Genomic DNA, 22,500 nt, shown 5'->3' on the forward strand with positions numbered 1-22,500 from the left:
GACTTTCTCTGAAAAAGTGAGTATGAGTGAGTGTGTGTGTGTGTGTCTGTGTGTGTACGCAGTACATCTCTGCACATGGTTTCATTTGCCCCTAAAGCCATGTGTGTCCAAGTGCAGAAAATAAAAGGTTTCTCCTAAGCCACGGTACCATCACCAGGCCCAAGTCATGAATCATCAACTAAGGCATGTTATGTGCGATGGCTCTGCGTCTTATCAACCAAACTGTTATCGTAGCTGGAAGGGCAAGAGCCTGGGATAAGACCGGGCCCTGATAACAGCTGAAACAAGGTCTCCCAAGGGGTGGGGAAAGGGGACGGGAGGGCGGCGTGAGGGTGGAGGGCGAGAATGGCCTTAACACAACCAGGGATAAACTTTCACAGCCTGACTACAAGACCGCCAGTGGCGACGCTTTGGCTCGTACTGAAGGGCCTCCTCCTTCTCGCCGGACTCTCAGGGAGCCTACGTGACGAGACAAGAAGGAACGAAGGAAAGTGGGAGAGAGAAAGAAAGAACGAAAGAGAGAAGAAACGAAAGAAATCTGACGTCCTCCCTCCCTTGCATCCGGCCTGGGAACCACGACAGCCTTCAACGATGTCCACTCATGTTGCAACCTAAACAACCACCGAACTTGTCCGGTGATAATGAAAGGTTCCCCTCCGCCGGGCGAGAGGAAAGGCCAAGAGGCGGCACTGTGCACCGCGAGGCTGTGGGTGTTGCAGGCCAGGTTGCAGAAGGGCGCCGTAAGATCAAGGGTCGAGAGTCAAGGCAAATGAAGAAGGCTTGCTCGAGGTCTCAGCTGACAAGAGGGTTGCCTCACTTGCCTCGCCTCGCTACTTAGCCCTCTGCTCTCCGGGGCTCCTCGCAACGCAGGGGAGGGAGGGAGGGAGGGAGGGAGGGAGGGAGGAGGAACTCACGCCGTGGAAACCTCAGGCTTCAGCTATCACTGTTCCGGGAATGTAAATTAATGGGTGCGTACGTACAGCCGTGTATGTGTGTGTACATGTGTGTGCATGTGTGTTAGTGTTAGTGTTAGTGTTAGTGTTAGTGTGTGTGTGTGTGTGTGTGTGTGTGTGTGTGTGTGTGTGTGTGTGTGTGTGTGTGTGTGTGTGTGTGTGTGTGTACCTGTGTGGTGTGTGTGTGTGTGTGTGTGTGTGTGTGTGTGTGTGTGTGTGTGTGTGTGTGTGTGTACCTGGTGTGGTGTGTGTGGTGTGTGTGTGTGTGTGTGTGTGGTGTGTGTGTGTGTGTGTGTGTGTGTGTGTGTGTGTGTGTGTGTGTGTGTGTGTGCCTGTGGTGTGTGTGTGTGTGTGCTGTGGTGTGTGTGTGTGTTGTGTGTTTGTGTGTTGTGGTTTGTGTGTTGTGTGTGTGTGTGCTGTTGGTGTGTGTGTGTCTGTGGTGTTGTGTGTCGTGGTGGTGTTGTGTGTGTGTGTTGTGTGTGTGTGTGTGTGTGTGTGTGGTGTGTTTTGTGTGTGTGGTGTGTACTGTGTGTGTGTGTGTGTTGTGTGTGTGTGTGTGGTGTGTGTGTGTGTGTGTGTGTGTGTGTGTGTGTGTGTGTGTGTGTGTGTGTGTGTGTGTGTATGTGTGTGTGTGTGTGTGTGTGTGTGTGTGTGTGTGTACATGTGTGTGTGTTGTGTGTGTGTACATGTGTGTGTGTGTGTGTGTGTACATGTGTGTGTGTGTGTGTACGTGTGTGTGTACGTGTGTGTGTGTGTGTACGTGTGTGTGTGTGTACGTGTGTGTATGTGTGTACGCGTGTGCGCGCGCGCGATTGAGGGAGACACAGACAGACGAGAAAGACAGACAGACGGACAGACTGGCAGACAGTGTGTGATTGTTTGAGAGTAAGTGTGAGCGCGACAGTGTGTGACTGAAAATCTTACTAGGGTTATGCATGACTAAGAGCATCATCCACAATACAAAATCAGATCGAAAATGCATGGCGGCAGAGCCGCGAATGAGCCAGCGTGCTTGGGAACGGGTTTCTGAGTAAAAATGAAAAGCAGATGAATTAACATTTAATAGCAACGGTGCTTTCGTTTTATCAATGAGGTAAAAACAACAGTATAAGTAAATTACACTTATTAAACATTTACCCTTTCCTCACCCCTATCTCTCAACCTAGCCATGTGTGTCTACCACCCGTCTGCCTGACAACACACATGTACGCAACATGGGGCCAGTTGGGCAAGCGTCGGACACAACCCATTCACTCACCAACTCAGGGACCCGATATCTGACCGGCGCGACAGTAACACGAATAATAAGACTTGACACCCGCTCGCCGTCCCTGGGAGCCAACAGACGAGACAGTCTTCGTTAACCAGTAAACAACCCGAAGGTGTTTACAATCCCCGTCAAGTTATTCCGTCCCTTTCTCTCGACCCCCCCCCCCCCCTCATTCCCTCCGTCCCCAATTCTCCCCCACAGCGATATCAACCACTTGACCCTCCCTCCCTCCCGCCCTCCCTCACTCCACCTCGAACCCCGCCTGGCCTCCCCATGGCGTCCCTCCGCCCAAGGTGCCTCGGGGGCACCCTCGGCGACTCATTTCACCCATACAAACAGCACAGCCCGACATACCATACCGCAACTGACTCATCCTCACCACCTTGGCTCTCTATCCCTGAGGCGATGCCAGGTTGGGGAGGGCATTTCTCTCGGGCTGAGCACGGGCAGTAAACAGAATATTAACCAGTCCAAAGCACTTTCCTCTTCGCAATGGTGACTTATCTTAATTGCAATGGCATGCTAATTTTCGATCCGTTCTGAGGTCCAATCATTCTGTGCACAACGAACGACGGCTTCATTACCCGGGTCCCCAACGCGTGACCAATGTGACGAGAATTCGAAGGCTTTTCGGATCTTTATACCACAAGCTGCGCGTTCCGATGCGAATACAAATTAAGACTTGCATTTCACGTGGTTTCCCTCCCAAGAGGATGTACATGGCATCTCGGTAGCCTTGTGTTAGCAGGCACTGGCTCGGCCCACTGCAGTATTTACGCTACAGAGGGCATAATAGCATGCCCATACAGTAACGAGGCGGACCGATAATACCCGAGCCCACACCCTCCTAGACAAAAATAAGATTCGTAATCTCTTTGTCAAACGTCACCCACGGGGGCGTGCGCACTGTTGCCCTCGCTGGCTCCTTGTTTTTAACAGCGACCGTGGCGGGGTTGGCAGAAAGTCCTGTTTCTCGCTGCCTATTTCGCACACACGCTTACACGCTTCTATTTGTACCGTGTCATGGTCAGCATTTAACAGCCTTCACACACCTGCGCATTTCACTTCCTAACATAAAACACCCACACGGCACAGGTTTAACGAGGGCAATATTGTTACGTGCTTAAAATACTTCTTAAGTAAGGTCCTGGATGCCTGTTTTCTTCCAGTATGCCCAGAGTTGGCAAGATATAGAAAAAAACATAAAAGTGTAAGAAAAGGATATTGGAACGGGTGCGAAAGAGTCTTGACACCTGGGATTACGTTCGAAACACTAGAGTGTAACACATTCCTGGGATCGAGAATTGCTCTCCCCATTCCTGCTTCTCGTGTAAGCTGAGACCCACCAGCCACGGCAATGGCGGTTATATAAACATACAATAAATAAATAAAATATTGAGTTACAACAACCTAAACAATAAAAGGATTCTAGCGTGTTCCTTGGACATCGCTCCCATATTTGACACCAGGTACTCGGCACAAACACAACCCGTCGGGACCCAAAACACGGACCAACAGCCACTCATTCCAACATTCCAGTCCCATCTATCGGCGATAGCAAGGACGATAATAGGTACTGAGCCCGTAGTAATCCTCTCGCAGCCCGCATTCTGCCCCAGCCGACCGACGCACGCGGACACGAGCACCCGCGTCGAGCCACGGAAGAGGGCGGCACTCTGCACTCCTCTCTTCGGCTCAGACCAAAAACCGAATTCGTACAAGCGCGAAACTCCGCCAATCTGCAAGAGGACATCCCGTGGCCATCCCCCCCCCCCCCAGCCGAGGTCGTATAATCATTCATTTAAAAGCCCTCAGTCCTTGAGAGGCGGCTAACCGGCACGTACCTCCTCTTGAGCCCAGCTGGGGGCAATATAGAGAGGACCGGGGAGGGGAGCCAGGGGTAGGGGTGGGTGTAGGGGCGGGGAGCCGACAACCCAAGGGAGGGGGAAGGCTGGCTTCTCTCCAAGCCGTGACCTTACGAATCGATACAGTTTGCAGGTCATCAATTTGTCGTTACTGTCGATCGCTCAGGGCGAGCGTTTCCTCAATCCAACACAGAAAAGATAATTAAACCACAACACTGAAACGCGAGGCCGTAGTGGCCAGTCTGCAGCTGCCTCTTGGCTGGACTACCTCCGGCGGAGGCCGCTTCCTACAGGCTACGCTGGGCTCCGTCACCCTTCGCCAGGTTGACTTTTCTTAGTACCACGGCAAATTCCTGAAATAAGCTCCCAGTATGTGTGTTTGCTCCGCCCGCTGCAATCATCACAGATTAAAACTTTCCCACAAGTGTTAGTCGGTGGCGCAAGAGGCGGGGGATGGGGTGGGGGCAGGGGGGAGGACTGGTGCTGTTGACTATCAAGACTATCATTGCTCTGCATAGCAAAAAAGACGCTTCGGCTGATACCACGGATAATATCGAGGGGTGGAGGGGAAGGGGGGATCGCGGAGGGGAGGAAATATCGAAAGGAGGTTGGCCAAGTCGAGAAAACTGAGCATCTACACGTATGATCGTCTCTGTCAACGCTATTGCAAGTTTCATCCTGAAAAAGGCAGGCTGCTTTGCGTGACCTTCATGCTGTTCGAGGAAGCGACGCGACCGGCTCCGAGGGGAGGGAAGCCATACATTTCCGGGAGTGTAGGACATGCGTCACGACGGGTCGACCTCACCGCGCCTAGGTACCTCGTCTGCCCTGCAGCTTCGGCCCGGCGGACGTCATTCGGCGAAAATGGCCTAGCTCGCGAGAAAGTCGAACCCCTAGAAGCCTCCTCCCGCTGCTGGGCACTCACATCCGTCCGAAGCAGAGTCTCTGAATGTGCTTCCACTCTGCCCATACGACCTTCCACCGAGCGACAGGCGAGAGCCGTGCCGCAAACTCCAGACATCTTGTTATAGATCTGCGACCTCTGGCGCCTGCACGGGCGTGGGAAGGAGTCAACTTATCCTGCGCTTCCATGCTATTAGCGAGCACAGCACAGCTCAGACCAGCCAGGAAGAAACCGAGGAGAGATATGATTTTCCATCAATCAGCAGTTCATAAGCATTAGCATCCACGGGTAATAAACAGGTTGGGGGTCTTGCGCCCCCCCTCCCCCCCAAAACCACCGTTCAATCAACCTGACCATTTGCTGTCCATGCTCCCTGCGTGACCGTGGAGAGCAAGTCAGAATGTGTGACTGGACTGCAAGCATTACGAAAACCGCGGGCGCTCGAACCTTGAAAGGTGAACGCATATAATGGTCAAGAAGTATGAAGTAGGTTGGTAACAGTGTCGTGGTGCCTGGGTCACGGCCGAGCCACTGCACGTGGACTGGAGGGGGGGGGGGGGGGTGACACGCCACCTTCCTTACTTCCCCCTCGCTGCATCGCTTACTGCTTCAAGCGCAAGAGGGCGTTATTCAGAAATATGAATAACAAAAAGACGTGAAAATGGCAAAGGCGAGCTTCCACACACGTGTTGTTAGTGAAGGAGGGAGCGTGGTGGAGGGAACGAGGGAAAAAGATAGGAATAGGGAGGGAGGAAGGGAAGGAGGGAGGGAAGGAGGGAGGGAGGGAGAAAGAGAGAGAAAGAGAGAGAAAGAGAGAGAAAGAGAAAGAGAGAGAGAGAGAGAGAGAGAGAGAGAGAGAGAGAGAGAGAGAGAGAGAGAGAGAGAGAGAGAGAGAGAGAGAGAGGGGGGGGGCTTCTCAATCTCCCATCGAGTCCTTCCCTAGTCCCTCGCCGCCCTATCCACGTCACGAAAATGATCGTTGCCAAGCGTATGGGACCAATCAGCTGGGGCTCACATGACCAGACAATGATGAAATTACACGCAGGACGGACGTGGCAGGTGCATGGCGCTGTGACCGTGTTATGGAGAGAGGCCAGGGAGGGAGGGACAGGAAGGGGGGGAGGGGAAGGCATCCGCCACCAACATGATCGTAACTTAAAGGTGCCTCTTACAGGAAGGTAACAGCCGAGAGCGTCGCTCCTTTTTATCCACTCAGGGCAGCGAGGTGACGAAGGCTAAGGACGAGAGCACTCGTCGGAGAGGTGTGTTCAACACTCATGTATTTCATTAGCTATCAAAATCAACTCTACTTAGTTTGAATAGCCCAGCTTAAATGAATAAATATCAACATTGCCAAAATCCCTTCGTCCAATGAGAGGGCACCAGCTCTGAGGTCCGTCAGCGTCACGAAGCGAGGCAAACCTCCCGATCCGAGGTTGCCAATTGCAGCCGAGAGATCACTTTTAAGCATAATCGTATCTTCATGTACATGCGGTCTACCATGCCTGTCAAAGCGGAAATTTCGTAAGTCTCTTTGTTTCCCAAGCCCCTACGTCGCGAAGTTTCATCTAGCAGCTCACTAAACCGTTAAACTAGATATCGCAAACCGTTAAAGCTAGGAAAACCTGCTCCATTTACCTCCACCCATGACCACACTCAACGCACAGCCTGCCGCCTCCCCTACGCAGACTTTTCCGGCCTGTCCTCCCTTGCCCCCAAGGACAGAACCTCCGCTCGTCCTTTAATATTCCCCTGAAACGGAGCGCGCCCTCCCTCCACCTCCCCCGAGAGCGAGCGCGCCCCGCCGGCCCGGGAGGGGAGGGCGTCGGGGCTGGACCACCGCCCGGGGACCCCTGAAAATGCGCCAACTAACGCTGACACTCAACCCTCATTCCGAAGGAGAACGAGTTATTGTGTATGAATGTGCAAAATATCTATTGGTGAATCATAGCGCTAAATGACACAATAACATGTAGACTGTGCTACGTTGCTTTTATATAATCCCGGTCTACATTTTCTGATGATCGGATGAATATAATGAGAGTTCGCATGCGACTCCACGACGCCGGTTCGTGTCCCCTGTTGCCGTTGACCATCGGGCTGTAGGGTGTGGCGCTATAACGTTGACTCTGCATGAGTTAAACGACCTTAGGCCAAAGAAATGCAACTAACCTATTACGTCTACAGGCGTATATTAACATGACATTTATAGGTGCACTAAAATAAAACTGCGTAAAAGTTACTAAACAAACAACGGCAACGTCTACCTGCAACGTGCTACAATCTATCTGATCCCCTGATCCTTGCTCAGGCGAAGCGTAACAGCACTTGATATTTTTAATGCAATAAGCAAAGAGTGGCTCGGCAGCACCTCAAGGCCACAAAACCAGCTCAAGGCCAGCACGTCATGGCAGCTCTGACATCCTCGGTTCCCACACAACACATCAAGAGCGTCACATCCCAGTCACACCCGAAGGCCCAGGAGTCTGCTAGCTAGCTGTCCGGGCGCCTCCCTGCGTCAGGGTTAACTGGCTACAACAAACTGTTCACCAGACCCTTCTCGACAATATATCTGCTTCCCTGGCAAGACCCTTTCTACTGGCATTTGAACGGCACCTGATAATATAATACCACCCCGCTACGGATGTAAAATGGAAATATACTATGAACCATATGGTCGAATACAAGTTTTAAGTAATAACTTTGAAGATACAAACAACTTCCTTCTCCAAAGTCCTCGAAAGTTAGATCGGAGACGCGTCTCCTTCGACAAGGTCCAGTGTCGGTATGAAGCAGCAAAGGGCGAAGGACCTAAGAATGGCGGCGCGTGAGGAGAAGCATTCTTGGGCAACCTTCACGCCAAGGCTTCGCTGTTTACATTGTCATCCAGAGAAGCTGGGCGCAACAGAACCAACAAATGAATGTTCTGCCGTATTAATATGTACCATTTATCACGTCTTGTAATGAATGCCACTGCCGCTACTGATACTCATTCTCACAACCATTCATGATTATTTTCTTCACCTTTACGTTTCCGCGAATGTAAACAATGACCTTGAAGGAGTGCATGTGCGAATAAGCACCCTGCCCCTTTACGCCCCGACCTCCAAACGCAAGGGCAGGTTTAGAATAACCGTACACTTTTAGGTTTGGTAGGAATAGCCTTTTAGTCTCTATACCACGATACCAGCACTGTTAATTATCATTTCTACAACTAGGTGGCTCTGGTGCAAGACTGATTACAGTACAAATAACCTTTTAGTTTCATAATCCCAAGGAAGCTAGCCTTTCCAGTTACCGCACGTTGATTTATTAAACACGCAACTATACTTATCTATCTACCTATCTATTGTTTGTTTATATGCTAATACACATACACGCAAACGATCTCACTCAGATGCACACCTACTAATATTTTGCTGTCTTCACCTTCGCAAAATACGACCTACCAAAGGTAAAAAATCCTTCCCCTTTTAAATCATTTCATTGAGAGGTATATACGTAGCAAAACTGCAGCAAAAACCAGTTAACAAGTAATTTTCTCTTTTTAAATCAGCTGTATTCTCTTCATCACAAACATGCACAATCCCAAAACAGATGCGCATAAACAACGTGTATTGAGACCCACCATCCACCATTTCAAGGACGTGTTGATACATACACCAACGTGATGCAAGAAACAAAATACAAATCTCCATAACCTCACTGCAAATATTCAATTTACACCTTTGGAAAACATGAACTAAAGTTAATCCGCTTTCCTTATTACATCCGCCGACGCCCACATCCGTCCATACACGTCACACCCACGCCCCCACTCCTCCTACTTGTTCTGAACAACGGTGTCCCCCCCATCTCCCCCACAGACAAGTGTTTATGTATTTGGCAAGACACACACAAATATACAAAAATTAAAATCTGCATATGCACAAGAGAAAGTGAGAGAGAGAGAGAGAGAGAGAGAGAGAGAGAGAGAGAGAGAGAGAGAGAGAGAGAGAGAGAGAAAGAGAGAGAGAGAGACAGAGAGAGAGAGAGACAGAGAGAGAGAGAGACAGAGAGAGAGAGAGAGAGAGAGAGAGAGAGAGAGAGAGAGAGAGAGAGAGAGAGTGTGTGTGTGTTGTGTGTGTGTGTGTGTGTGTGTGTGTGTGTGTGTGTGTGTGTGTGTGTGTGTGTGTGTGTGTGAGTGTGTGAGTGTGTGTGTGTGAGTGTGTGTGTGTGTGAGTGTGTGTGTGTGTGAGTGTGTGTGTGTGTGAGTGTGTGTGTGTGTGTGCGTACGCGTGTGCGTGTGCGCGCGCGCTTGTACTATGTAGGTACGCAAAGTACGTACACACTTACAAATTATATTTGTATCACATAATAAATAAACAATTTATCCCATACAGTTCTTTGTTCCTTTCCTTGTGAAATAAAGAGAAACAAACCGAACATGCTGGCACCAATATGGAAATTCCTGGTACGATCCATATCTTAAATCACACAAGCCTTTACTTTTTCTCCGAAACGACCTGCACGCAAAGCACCTCAACTTCAGTTTCCCTTCCCACAATATTTGTATTTGTCAACTCCTGTAACAAAGATAATGGAGGCGACTGAATATGAAAAGCGAGCCTGGTCTATGGTTTTCTCAGTATGGAAACCAATATCACTTATGCTGTGTTGTACATTTTGTGAGTAACAGGCGCTCTTTGCACCTGTGCATGATCACACCAAAATAAGGGATACTTTTAAGCCATTGGATCGTTTGATCCAATGATGAAAAACAAAACATATTTCCATCCTATATGATTTTCCATTATGCTTAATACATTCATTCCATTTTGCATTTTCGAACATTCATGTGAGGTAATTTTCGATCTAAGTGCCTTTCGTTTACCCAACAAGAATTTGACAGTACGTTTTCTGCTAAACATTCGTGGTGACTTTGGGAGGTGCCCTACATATCAGCTGATTCGCTACCGTTTAGTAATCGAGCCAGTGTTAGTAAATCTAGACGTTCCACTACACTACCATCTGGTTTCCTATGCACCAGCTGACTTCATGTGTAATCCCTTGCGCACCAGCTGAGGCTTCAATCTGTCTCTTAAACCCTATGAAGAGGCTCCATACAAGCCCAACAAGCATTGTCCCCGTGTGCCAGCTGGCCTCCCAACATTACGGGCCTGTGAGCGCGTTTTTAAAGCCCTCGCTGGCGACTGGTCCTGCCTGGCTCGCGTCCAGATGTGTTAATTGGACATGACAAACCAGTAAACAAGAGGAACTCCATACGTTCGCCTCAGATCCTCGTTTAATCCACTTGCAACACAGCTCTTCAATGGGTTATACCCTAAGGCATGTCACTTCAGTACACTCACACACAAAAAGAAAGATATCATTCAATTTCTCACTGTCCATCGCTCTCTTGACACTGCACTCGTCACTATATGTACTAGCATTCGTCCATATTTCCAGAAACTGAATTACAGAGCTGAATGGGGATGGACGACAGGTGACGCTGGCAACATGTGTTTTACTCACGGACTTTTTGGACAAGCACACGCATCATGTGTCCGAAGATCTTGATTTTAAATATAATCCAGGCGCTATAATCCCAAATTCGGTCTCGCTCACAAGCAGACACTGAAGCCACAAGAGGGCCTGTCCACACAAAAGGGAACGGCAGGTGCGGTTCGGCCGTACGAGGGATGGATGGAAGGGGTATCAAGGAGGGGCGCTGGCATTCATGATACAGGGGGGGGGGGGGTGTAAGGCGAAAGCAGCTGGAGCACCCCGCTCCCCACCACACCTGCCCAGTCAACACTCTAAGCGGATCAGCTGATTGTTTGTTCACTGTCGGTGGTGGTTCGCAGGTTCCAACGACTGATCGAAGAGTCGCCAAGCAGCAGTCTGGCTTCCTGTTCTGGCCTTCCCCTCCGATTGGGTCGATCTGGCTGCTGCTTTGGCGTGGAATTTCGTCTCTCTTCGCCCAAATTCATCACACCCATGAAGGTAGTACAGACGTGCGATCGTATGGGCGGGGCGTGGTGGCGTGGGCGCACAAAGGGCGTCCTTGAGTCGCCTCCCAAGCCAGCAGCAGCAGAGACGACGCCGTGGTGCTAACAAAGACCTCTTCACTGTAGTGGACTTCTGCAGCTAAACTCCAGCCCGAAAGGTTTCCTCCAGACGACGCGTGGACTCACCGTGCACTCCCCCTCCACCATGAGCTTGAGCAGTAGCCTGTCAAGGCCTTGGGAAGCGCACTTGGCCTGGGCCTACTGGCCACATCGGGGGGCAGGCTGCTGGGTCCAACCAGCCAGCCATAGACCCTCCATCAAATTGCACCCACTTTCACTCGCTATAACATAGCTTTAAACATTACATGGTTCACGTGAACCATAACCCTGTTCTTATAAGGGGTTTAATACAACACCTAAAGCAACTACCTTTGTATAATTTCGGTGGTTGAGGCTAGAGAAAGAGTCGAGACGCGTAATCTCCAGGCAACGAGACCTTTACAGACACAGCGCTAGAGAGAGACTGGTGCTAGCTACACCTGCTATTTTCAGCGAAGCCCACATCACGCATGCGCACTCCGCTCAGGCTCGTTCTCCCAGCGACGTACCACACGCAGACCTGCGTTCTTTGCTCTTCATGAGTATCCGTACTCTACAAATTTCATGCGTTTATACAACATAGTGCTGTAGGTACAGCAGATATGGGGGCATTGTAGGGAAGGCTGATCAGAAGAGCAGAAGCGAGGGCGCCCGGTGCCCCCTCCCTCCACGAGAAAGAGCCGCACGGGGGGACGCGTCGCGGGACGGGGGGGATATATCGATCACGGTTTAAAGCGGCACGGCTCCAGCTGCTCCTGCTTCTCCACCTCCTCCTCCTCCTTCTCCACCTCCTCCTCCTACTAGCTGGTGCACTGCAAGACGCCTGCCTACCCCTTCGTAGACTTCTGCCTGCTTGCCTGCCTTCCTGCCAGGCTGCCTGACCCGCCTCCTCTCCGCCGCTCCTCCTGCCGCCGCCGGTAGCAGGCCGCACGCCAGCCAGCCAGCCAAGGAGCACCCCGTCCCTTGCCGTCTCCGCCTCCTACAGCCCACGACAGCACCTCTTTAATCGGTCTTAGTATTCACACATGCACAAGATTTCCACTTGCAACCAGCCAGCAAACGGTGCTAATTGCTAGGTCCGAGACGGGGCCTGTCAGGATTTTTATTATTATTTTACTATTCCATTCTTTTGCTTCCGATTTCCCTTCCCCATCGTCCTCCTTCCTCCTTTCTACCCCCCCCCCTCTCTCTCTCTCTCTCTCTCTCTCTCTCTCTCTCTCTCTCTCTCTCTCTCTCTCTCTCTCTCTCTCTGTGTGTTTTGTGTGTGTGTGTGTGTGTGTGTGTGTGTGTGTGTGTGTGTGTGTGTGTGTGTGTGTGTGTATGTGTGTGTATGTGTGTGTGTGTGTGTGTGTATGTGTGTGTGTGTGTGTGTGTATGGTTTGCCTTCAGATCGATATTCCTTTACGCAAGCCTGCCTGCTTCAATTGGTGGCGGTCGTGAATCAATATAGGAGCACAGTAACTTTATCGCAGTGGTGGTTAGTGTCTGGCCTCGCCACCACGGCCATCTGTCCCGCCTGTGCACGCACGTCGCACGCACAATGCACGCCCGGTGTCTTCCCATTCCAGCTCCCCCCCCCCCCCTTCTCTCCCCGCCGTTCGACCCTCACCCTCGACCTCGTTCAACCTTTCGGACCACATACAACGAGCAAAAATGAATAAATAAAAATAGCAAATTCACTTAAATTTCTCGTCTTTCCTCACACTCACGACCTCAACCCGCTATCCTGCATGACCCGTCACCTCTAGGAGTGCATGACCCTTAAACCTATAACCCGCAAAACAGCCATGCCCAACTCCATCCACTTTCCTTGACCTACTCATCCATCCATGCGGAGTGGATGAGGGAACAGATGGATAAACCAAGACTTGCACCATTTTCTTTGCATAAACCTCGCCCCCCTTCTCTCTCTCTCTGCCTCCCCCCCTTTTCTCTCTCTCTCTCTCTCTCTCTCTCTCTCTCTCTCTCTCTCTCTCTCTCTCTCTCTCTCTCTCTCTCCCTCTGTACCACCTCTCTTTCTCTCCCTCTCTCTCTTTCTCTCCCTCTCTGCCCCCTCTCTTTCTCTCCCTCTCTGCCCCCTCTCTCTCTCTCCTCTCTGCCCTCTCTCTCTCCTCTCTGCTCTCTCTTCTCTCTCTCTGCCTCTCTTTCTCTCCTCTCTGCTCTCTTCTCTCTCTCTGCCTCTCTCTCTTTCTCTCCTTCTGCTTCTCTCTTTCTCTTTCTCTTTCTGCTCTCTTTCTTTCTCTTTCTCCTCTTTCTTCTCTTCTCTGTTCTCTCTCTCTCTGACTCTTCTCTCCATCTCTTCCTCTCTTTCTCTCTCTCTCTCTCATCTCTCCTCTCTCTCTTGTCTCTCTCTCTCTCTCTCCTCTCTCCTCTCTCTCTCCTCTCTCCTTCTCTCTGCCTTCCTCTCTCTCTCCTCTCTCTCTCTCTCTCTCTCTCTCTCTCTCTCTTCTCTCTCTCTCTCTCTCTCTCTCTCCTCTTACTCTCTCTCTATACTCTCTCTCTATACTCTCTCTCTATACTCTCTCTCTATACTCTCTCTCTATACTCTCTCTCTATACTCTCTCTCTATACTCTCTCTCTATACTCTCTCTCTATACTCTCTCTCTTTTTCCCCTTTTATGTCCCTGCAATTACGCCTGCCTACCCCTTCGTAGCTTCTTCCTGCTGCCCTGCCTTCCTGCAAGGCTGCCTGACACCGCCTCCTCTCCCCGCTCCCCTGCCGCCGCCGGTAGCAGGCCGCACGCCGCCAGCCATCCCAGCCAGGAGCACCCCCGTCCCTTGCCGCTCCGGCCTCCTACAAGCCCACGACAGCACCTCTTTCTCGGTCTTAGTATTCACACATGCACAAGATTTCCACTTGCAACAGCCATGCAAACGGTGCTAATTGCTAGGGTCCGGACGGGCTGTTCAGGTTTTTTATTAATTATTTTCTATTCCATTCTTTTGCTTCCGATTTCCCTTCCCCATCGTCCCTCCTTCTCTGTCTACCCACCCCCCTCTTCTCTCTCTCTCCTCATCTCTCCCTCTCTCTCGTCTTTCGTCTCATCTCTCCCTCTCGTCTCTCCTCGTCTCTCTCTCTCTCTCTCTCTCTCTCGCTGTGTGTGTGTGTGTGTGTTGTGGTGTGTGTGTGTGTGTGTGTGTGTGTGGGTTGTTTGTGTGTGTTGTGTTGTATGTGTGTGTGTGTGGTTTGTGTATGTGTGTGGTTTGTGTGTGTGTATGGTTTTTGCCTTCAAGATAGATATCCTTTAACGCAAGCCTGCTGACTTCAATGGTGGCGGTCGTGAAATCATATAGGAGCAAGTAACTTTATCGCAGTGGTGGTTAGTGTCTGGCCTCGACCACCACGGCCATCTTCCCCGCCTGTGACGACGTCGCCCGCACATGCACGCCCGGTGTCTTCCCATTCCCGCTCCCCCCCCCCCCTTCCTCTCCCTCTCCCCGTCCGTTCGACCCTCACCCTCGAACCTCGTTCAACCTTTCGGACCACATACAACGAGCAAAAATGAATAAATAAAAATAGCAAATTCACTTAAATTTCTCGTCTTTCCTCACACTCACGACCTCAACCCGCTATCCTGCATGACCCGTCACCTCTAGGAGTGCATGACCCTTAAACCTATAACCCGCAAAACAGCCATGCCCAACTCCATCCACTTTCCTTGACCTACTCATCCATCCATGCGGAGTGGATGAGGGAACAGATGGATAAACCAAGACTTGCACCATTTTCTTTGCATAACCCTGCGCCCCCCTCTCTCTCTCTCCTGCCCTCCCCCCTTTTCTCTCTCTCGTCTCTCTCTACTCTCCTCTCTCTCTCCAAAATCATCTCTCTCTCCTCTTCCCTCTGTACCACTCTCTTTTCTCTCTCTCTCTCTCTTTCTCTCGCCTCTGTACCACCTCTCTTTCTCTCCCTCCTTGCCCCCCTCTCTTTCTCTCCCTCTCTGCCCCCCTCTCTTTCTCTCCCTCTTCTGCCCCCTCTCTTTCTCTCCCTCTCTGCCCCCCTCTCTTTCTCTCTCTCTGTCCCTGTTCCCTCCCCCCCCCCCTTTCCTCTCTCTCTCTCTCTCTCTTTCTCTCTCGCTTTTTCTCTCTCTCTGCCTCTCTTTCTTTCTCTCATGGCTCTGTCTCCTCTCATCTCTCTCTCTCTCTCTCTCCTCACTTCTCGTCCGCAAAATCATCGATCTCTCTCTCTCTCTGTCAATCTCTCTCTCTCTCAATCTCTCTCTCTACTCTCTCTGTCCTCTCTTTCTTCTTTCTTTCTCTCTCTTCTCTCTCTCTCCCTCGCCTCTTCTTTTCATCTCTCTCTCTCCTCTCTCTTCTCTCTCTCTCTCTCTCTCTCTGCCTCTCTCTCTGCTCTCTCTCTGCCTCTCTCTCTGCCTCTCTCCTCTGCCTCTCTTCTGCCTTCCTCCTGCCTCTCTCTCTCTGCTCTCTTTCTCCTCTCTCTTTCTCTCTCATCATCTAGTCTCTCTCTCTCTCTGCCTCTCTTTCTTTCTCTCTCTCTCTCTCTCTTCATCTCCTTGTCTCTTCCTCGCTCTCTCCTCTCTCTCTCTCTCTCTCGTCTCATCTCTCTCTCTATCCTCTCTATACTCTCTCTCATTACTCCTCTTCTATACTCTGCTCTCTAACTTCTCCTCTCTTCTTCTCTCTCTAATACTCTCTATCTAATACTCTCTCTCTATACTCTCTCTCTATACTCTCCTCTCTATACTCCTCCCTCTATACTCTCTCTCTCCCTCTATACCTCTCTCTCTCTCCTCTACTCTCTCTCTCTCTCTCTCTCTCCTCGTCTCTCTCTCTCTACTCTCTCTCTCTCTCTCCTCTTCTACTACTCTCTCTCATCCTCTCTCTCTACTCTCTCTCTCTCGCAGAACAGGGGTCTACGCTCATCTCTCTCTCTACTCTACTCTCTCTCTTCTCTCTCTCTCTCTAACTCTCTCTCTCTCTCTCTCCTTACTTACTCCTCTCTCTCTCTCTCTAACTACTCTCTCTCTCTCTCTCTCTAACCTCTCTCTCTCTCTCTACTCCTCCTCTCTCTCTCTCTCTCTACTCTTCTCTCTCTCTCTACTCTCTCTCTCTCCTCTCTCTACTCCTCTCTCTCTCTCTACTCCTCTCTCATCTCTCTCTCCCTCTGTACTCTCTCTCTTTCTCTCTCTCTCTCTCTCTCTAACTCTCCTATCTCCTCTCTCTCTCTCACTACTCTCTCTCTCTCTCTCTGTCTACTCCTCTTCTACTCTACCTCTCTCTCTCTCTAACTTCTCTCGCTCTCTCTACTTCTCTCTATCTACTCTCTCGTCTCTCTCCTCTTCTCTCTCTCTCTCTCTTCGCTTTCTTTTCTCATCTCTGCTCTTCTTCCTTTCTCTCTCTCTATCTCTTCTTTCTCTCTCTCTCTCCTCTTTCTTTCTTCTCTCTCTCTCTTCTCTTTCTTTTCCTCCCTCTCTCTTCTCTTTCTTTTCCTCCCTCTCTCTTCTCTTTCTCTCTGTTCTCTCTTTTTCTTTCTCTCTCTCGTCTCTCATCTTCTACTCTTCTTTCGCTCTCTCCTCTCTCTCCCTCTCTCTCTCTCTCTTTCTTTTCTTTTTCTCTCTCTCCTCTCATCCGTCTTTCTCTCGCTCTCTCTCATCCTCATCTTTCTTTCTCTCCTCTCTCTCTCTCTCTCCTCTCTTTCATTTCTCTCATCTCTCTCTCTCTTACTCTTTCTTCCTCTTTTCTCTCCTTCTCTTTTCTCTCTCTCCCTCTTTCTCTCTCTCTTTCCTCGCTCTCGCTCTCTTTTTCTCCTCTCTCTCTTTCGTCTCTCTCTCAAATTTTCTCAACAATAATACAAACTCACTCACTCACTCTCATCTAAATCTCTCTCTCTCATCCCCTCCACTCACTCTCTCTCTCTCATCCCCTCCACTCATTCTCTCTCTCTCATCCCCTCCACTCACTCTCTCGCCTACCCCCCTCTTTCTCCCCCCTCTCTCTCCCTCCCTCCTTCTCCCTCTTCTTCTTCTCTCTTAATATCCCTCTCGATTCCTCTCTCTCTCTTTGTCTCTCCCACTTCCTTTCTCTCTCCTTCCAATCGTTTGTACCTATGGTGGTAAGGTGGGGGTAGGGTTGGGCTGGGGGGGGCGTCCATATGAATCACTATGACAACGAACTTCCTTTACTGCATGCATGTCGCCATTTCATGTTTATGAAGAAAACAAACACTTTGAACAAATACCCATAAAAACAATATGCATAAATAACAATTTATATTTGCTCGGATGTAAATATTGTATCATCGTATGTGTTTACATACACACAAGCACAAACACTATATAAATATCTATCTATCTATCTCTTTATATATATTGTATATATCTATATCTATCTATCTCATATATATATATATATATATATATATATATATATATATATTAGTATATATAAATCTATCTATGCATGTAGATACTATGTGCTATATCTATCTATATATATATTATATATATATATATAATCCTTTATATTATTATCATACACACTCAAACACAACAAACAAACATCATACATACAATACATACATACATCATACATACATTCTACCATACATAACATACATACGTACATACCATACACACCATACATACAGTCCATACATACGATCCATACATACAACATACACACACACACCCCACACACACCACCACACACACACACACACACACACACACACAACACACACCCATATATGATATATATATATTATGTATGATATATATATATATATATAATATTATTATATATTATATATATATTATATGTATATATATATATTCTATATATTTATATATATTAATTATATATATATTATATATATATATTATATATATATATCTATATATATATATATATATATATTATTATATATATTAATATGATATATATCTATATATTATATATCTCTTCTAATTATATATTATATAAATATTATATATATATATTATATATATATATTAGACTATCTCTATCATTATATATATATAATTATATATTATATATCTATCTATATTCTTCTTATATATCTATCTGATCTATACTATCTTATACTAATGTCTCTCTCTCTCTTATCTATATATTATACTATATACTCTCTATGTATATATATATATTCTATCTTCTTATATCTATATATATTTATCTCTATATATTATATATTCTCTATTTCTATCATTCTCTTAATATCTATATATATATTATCTCTCTTATATTTATCTCTATGCTCTCTTCTACTATCTCTTTCTATATCTTCTATCTATAACTCTCTCCTATATTACTCATATATCTTCTATTATACTATATATTATATAGCTATTATCTATATCTCTATCAATAATCGTCATACTATCCTCTCATCGATAATTATCTATACTATATCTATATCATCTTCTCTATCTATATCTCTTATAATAAATATATTATCTATCTCCTCTATATATACTTGATCTAATATAATATATCTATATACTATTCTCTCAGATCTACTATATACTCTATCTCTACTCTAATACTATATATATCTAATCTAATATCTAATATCCTATATCTATAATCCATACTATATATAATATATTTCTACTATCATCTATATATTATATTATAATCTGCTACTATATATATTATAATATCTTATCTATTCTTATATTACTATATCTATATATCTATCTATTCTCATAATATCTAATATATCTCTCTTCTACTATCTATATATTATATCTTAAATTTTTCATATAATATAATCTAATCTCTGTCCTCTCTATCTAATCTATATATCATATCTGTTCTACTCTATCTACTCATCTTCCTAATCATATCTATCCTTCTATCCATCTTATATATCAATTATATATATATCCCGATCTCTTTAATTACACATCTTTTTTGTATATATCTATGCATGCATGTATGTATGTATCTATGCATGCATGTATGTAAATATCTATACATGCATGCATGTATGTACATACAGGTATATATGCGTATATGTACATGCTATATATATATACACGTGCGTGTTGGGTGTTGCCTTTGCTCAGATGAGATAAAGCCTGCATTAATTATTCTATTACAGCAATACAGATTACCGTTATCAAGGCCCCGAAATAAACACTAAATAAAAGCCCCAAAGGGCTAAGCCAAACAGCCGGAGACAAAAAAAAGACAATGAAAAAAAAAAAACGCATCAGCAAGAGCATCGAGTATTCTTGCCTCGATTCCGGGAGCGGACTGCCCAGACCTGTAAGCCTCCCGCCCTTCCTGGACACGTGCTCCTGCCCAGACCCCTTCATCCTTCCCCGTCGCCACCATCCGCGCCAGTCGCCAGTTTTTTATTATTTTTGCCAGGGGTTCACTTAACACGATAGCGATATAAATATGAATGTGCATTTGCCGAGATATCACACAGGGTTAATCATTTCCTGTTTACTGTCGCACTTGTGATGCAAAACTTCCCGAAACCCATGACTCAGATGCTTTATTTTTGGCCGTCGACGGGTTTCAGGAAGCGTCAGGTCGGGCTGGGTCATTTGAGGAGCTCTGCCAACGGGCAGGCAAGCACGGGGGGGGGGGGGCGCACGCTCAAACAACACTTGGGCAGATATGACTGTTGCTTAGCCACAGTGGAAGGGAGTCAAAGAAGCAAACACGGGAAGCAGTAGTTGAGGAGCAAGCAAGCAAATGGCAGCGGCGGGAGCGGAGGCGGCCTTGGGCAGCGCCGCCACGCAGGAAGAGCTTCAGCGCCTCACTATTTCCTCGTCCTCATATGGCGAGTAGGCGGCTTGACCAGTTGTCTGGGGAGAGGGAGGGGTAGCGGCCCAGGTGGGGGAAGCGGGAGGGGGTAAATATTATCTCTCGTGGTCTCTTCCGGTTTTATGCCTAATTCCCGACGTAGGCCGTGGCAGCTAAGCATTTGGACGTTGTCAGAAACTGTCGTCTTAATTTCCCTCGAAGCACTACTCTATTCGGGCAAACTCGGCCTCGTTCCAAAGATGAGCGTCGTAGGATGCACAAGAGCAGCTCTTTTGGCAGTGATAGATGGCGGAGACATGGGGCGAGCGAAGGACTACAGTGAGGTCGCGCCGCTGCTATCTTCCTGTTGCTGCATCCCTGCGTGGCCTTCATCCTCCTCCTGCCGCTGCGGCCCTTGCTGGCGACCCCCACGACGCAGCCGCCCCAGCCCGCCTCGCACGGGAGACTATCCTAAACCAGACCTTCGCAGGCGGAGTTGCAGAAGGTATTCGCCGCTGGAGGAGAGCCATCTTGACCGGGGTGACCCTACCTGGGTACGTTGAGTCCGAACCCTCCCCCTCCCTCACCTCTTTTCCCCTCCGTCCTCCTCTATCACTCCTACTCCACTGCTCCCCTCCCCTCCTCCGTACGCTGCCGCACCCCCTTCCCCTCTCCCACTCCTACTCCCCTACCTCCTCCGTCTGCTAACCCCCGCCGCTCGCCCCTCACTCCTCCCGCCGTCTCCGCCCACCGCAGTAGCCTAACAGGTCGAGACGCTCAAACACAGCCATCTCCTACATCGGGCGGTCGGGCGGGCGGGCGTTCTCCTAAGCCGAGCGCGTAACCAGCTAGTTTGCCTTCCTTCGCTTCCAGCCAGCCCCGAGTGCTCGCCTTCCACGCCATATATCCCACCGTCTTGGCCTTCCATGTCGGCTAACACTGCTGCGGCGCTCCGAAACCTGACCGGATTTCAGGATTCCCATTCAAACGATAACAGAGATTTGGTTCTAAAATCCAGTCGCGAGAAAGCATCGACGAAAATAACACTGTTTAGTTTCCGTGCATTTAATCCACAAATTTAGCGCATGTATTCAGCTGTCTCCGCGACTGTAAAAAAAAGAGACTACATCGTGATTTCTTCAATATAATGGAAGAAGCATTGTCCTTGAGCTTTTACCTCGACACCGCTGTAGAGCGTTAATACCACTACTGAGCACCTAATGATACCGACGAACACTTAATAACACTACTGGCCACCTAATAACTCCGCTGGCCACCTAATAATCCCGCTGGTCACCTAAACGGCCAAATAAACAAGAGATTCCCGGCTGAAATAACCGAGAATCCCAGCGGAAATAACCCAAGCCCACAACAATCACCCGAAGAGAAACCACGGAGGCGAGAGACGAAAGCGAAGACAGGAACGAGAGCGACGAATCTCCTGGCGCTGAAGAACCGCACCAGGCAATGTCAGAGAGAGAGCGAAAAGAAATAATAAATCGTGAAGGCAGGCCATTTCCTAGGGCAAGCATGACCACCCCGCCAGCATGATCTGGCCCGAGGGGAGAGGTAGGCAGCAAAAAAGGAGGACAGGGAACAGTGGATTGGGTGTCGTGGGCAGGAGAACACTGGACGTGTGGAGCCAACCATGGGAAGAGGGAGGAGCGTCTAGGTGCAATTTGGAGGTGCACACACACACACACACACACACACACACACACACACACACACACACACACACACACACACACACACACACACACACACACACACACACACACACACACGTGTACTTGTGCTTGTGCTTGTGCGTGTGCATGTGGGTGTGCGTGTGAATGTGTGTGTTCTGGGGGGGGGGGGGGGGGCCCCCGCAAGGGAGGTATCACTAGGAGCAGTCGAAGATTAGAGTGGAGGATGGATGGTAAAAATAACTAGTGTGTAGTGTGATGGAAAACAATAAAAACGGCAACCACCTCACGCACACCGCTCGAGAGAGGGGAGTGTGGGGGTGACGGGGAGAGCGAGATGTATGGATAGACAGAAACATACGATATATGTCGAAGGAGGGAGGCCAGGGAGGGAGAAAGGGGGGGAAATGACAAAGATAAGTGGAACGAAGGAGAAGGAAATCAGAGAACAGGTGAGGAATTAAGGGAGGGAGGGAGGGAGGGAGGGAGGGAAAGAGCAGAGAGACAGTCAGATAGACAGACAGACAGACAGAGAGAGAGGGGAGGGAAGAGAAAAGGAAAGAGGAAGGAGAGAAAGAGAAATGGGGAAGGGGGGGAAGGGAAAACAAGACAGGCGAGGACCAGCAAAGAAAAATCAACCAAAGCCGACAGTCGGAGGGAAATAAAGATTAAACCATAAGCGGAAGGCTGACCTACTGCCCGCATGGCTCAGTTATGCCAGCACTAGTCCCTCGCCTCATCCTATCCCGTCCTCCCTCGCTTCCTTCCACACCTCTCCTTCTTTCTCTGCTTCACCTACATCCCCGTCCTCCGTCGGCCTGTCTCGCTCGCTGTGTCCCCCCCCTCCCCAGCCTATCGACCTCCACAGCACGAGCAAGTGGGAACCCAACACGGGTCAGACTCGGCCCGAGCACGGAGATCCCGGCGCAGTGTACGTGGCGACTGAGAGCGAAGTCGCGGCCGGCCCCAAGTGCTGAGCGTGAGGGGTG

At 48.6% G+C, this 22,500-nt stretch overlaps 1 protein-coding gene across 4 annotated transcripts in view; it reads right to left on the reverse strand.

Annotated features, from left to right (window-relative positions):
- Positions 1–22,500, reverse strand: part of LOC119596441 (zinc finger A20 and AN1 domain-containing stress-associated protein 6-like) — a 105,236-nt gene that overhangs the window by 33,747 nt on the left and 48,989 nt on the right. For 2 of the 4 annotated variants that reach the window (XM_037945689.1, XM_037945687.1), the window contains exon 1: positions 11,412–11,500. The exons of 1 other annotated variant lie outside the window; for it this stretch is intronic. The gene's annotated coding sequence lies outside the window, so the exon portion shown is untranslated. Of the gene's footprint in view, positions 1–11,411; positions 11,549–22,500 lie in introns of those variants that run through there. One more of the 4 variants, XM_037945686.1, reaches the window with a different exon arrangement.

Source organism: Penaeus monodon, chromosome 38 (genome assembly GCF_015228065.2).
Source record: "Penaeus monodon isolate SGIC_2016 chromosome 38, NSTDA_Pmon_1, whole genome shotgun sequence".
In the NCBI taxonomy this organism is placed as follows: domain Eukaryota; kingdom Metazoa; phylum Arthropoda; class Malacostraca; order Decapoda; family Penaeidae; genus Penaeus; species Penaeus monodon.